The sequence below is a fragment of the Arachis stenosperma genome, chromosome 5, assembly GCF_014773155.1.
Source record: "Arachis stenosperma cultivar V10309 chromosome 5, arast.V10309.gnm1.PFL2, whole genome shotgun sequence".
Taxonomy (NCBI): Eukaryota; Viridiplantae; Streptophyta; class Magnoliopsida; order Fabales; family Fabaceae; genus Arachis; species Arachis stenosperma.
The window spans coordinates 58,750,388-58,752,048 of NC_080381.1; the positions used below are offsets into that span (position 1 = coordinate 58,750,388).

Sequence of the window (1,661 nt, forward strand, 5' to 3'; positions counted from 1 at the left end):
CCAGAAGATAGATATCTCTGAAACTTTAACTGTTTTCTCCATATATATTTCATCTCAATTTACTGCTTGCTTTCTAATCTTCTGAATTTACAATTTTATGCAATTCAACTCTTAAAACACCATGCTCTGTTTGTCTCACTAAGCAAATCACTTCACCATTATTGCTTAATCCATGAATCCTCATGGGATCGACCCTCATTTCACTTGAGGTACTACTTTGTACGACTCGGTGCACTTGTCGGTTAGTTTGTGGTTAAAATTCCGCACCAAATTTTTGGCGCCGTTACCGGGGATTGACTGTGATTGACAACTATAGTTGTTTGATTGCTTAGATTAGGCACTTTAGTTTTAATTTTATTTAATTTTACTTAGTAATTTTTGAAAATTAGTGTTATTGTTTTTCCATAATTTCTTAAATTAAGTTTGGTGTCACCTAGTTAATTTTATTTTAATTTTCTTGTTTAATTTTCTCTATAAATTTTGAATTTTCTGGCTTTAGTAGTTTATATAATTTTCGAAAATCCCTCTGTTTGATTGTTTAGTGTTTTATTTTATTTCTTTACACAGGTTACCTCATTGGGGGTTCTCTGCACTCTAACATAGAGAATCCCATTTTTCTTGTCTTCTGTCTGTTTATGAGCAGGAACAGGGACAAGGAACCTCTTATAGATTTTGATCCTGAACCTAAAAGAAATTTGAGGTGGCATTTGCAACAAACTAGATTTTATAAGGCTAGTGAAAATCTGAGCATGGATCAGAATCGTGATGTGAATGCCAATATGGCAAATATGAATGATAATGAGCAATCTAGAAGAGTGCTTGGCTCATACACTGCTCCCAATGCAGATCTTTATGGAAAAAGCATTGTGGTGCCTCCTATAGCTGCAAACAATTTTGAACTGAAAACTCAGCTAGTCACACTTGTGCAACAAAATTTCCAGTATCATGGACTTTTTCATGAAGACCCAAATCAATTTATTTCTAATTTTTTGTAGATTTGTGATACTGTGAAGACCAACGGAGTGAATCTTGAGGTATATAAACTCATGCTCTTCCATTTTCTGTGAGGGATAGAGCAAAGCTGTGGTTAGATTCTCAATCCAAGGAGAGTCTGGATACTTGAGACAAGGTGATCACTGGATTTCTGACTAAATTTTTCCCACTACAAAAGCTGACTAAGCTAAGGGTGGAGGTTCAGACTTTCAGGCAGAAAGATGGTGAGAACCTTTATGAAGCTTAGGAGAGATTCAAGCTACTGACTAGGCAATGTCCTCCAAACATGTTCTCTAAATGGACTCAGTTGGATATCTTTTATGAGGGCTTAGGTGAAATGTCCAAGATGTGTTTAGATAATTCTGTAGGTGGTTCATTGCACATAAAGAAGACACCAGAGGAGACTACTGAGCTTATTGAGTTGGTTGCTAACAACCAATATTTATACGCATCTAACAGGAATCCTGTGAACTATGGGACTCCTCAGAAGAAAAGCGTTATAGAAGTGGAAGCTTTTAATGCTCTTCTGGCTTAAAACAAAATCTTGTCACAGCATATGAATTTACTTACTCAATAATTGAGTGGGATGCAGGTTTCAGCTGTCAACACTCAGACTGCACCTCAAGAGGCCCCTTATGACATGACTGGTAACTATATGCAAGGTGAGA

At 36.3% G+C, this 1,661-nt stretch overlaps 1 non-coding gene across 1 annotated transcript; it reads right to left on the bottom strand.

Annotated features, from left to right (window-relative positions):
- Positions 1-1,178: 1,178 nt before the first annotated feature.
- Positions 1,179-1,284, bottom strand: LOC130983987 (small nucleolar RNA R71). Its single transcript, XR_009087950.1, has one exon. It is a non-coding gene; the product is annotated as a small nucleolar RNA R71 (small nucleolar RNA).
- Positions 1,285-1,661: the final 377 nt, after the last annotated feature.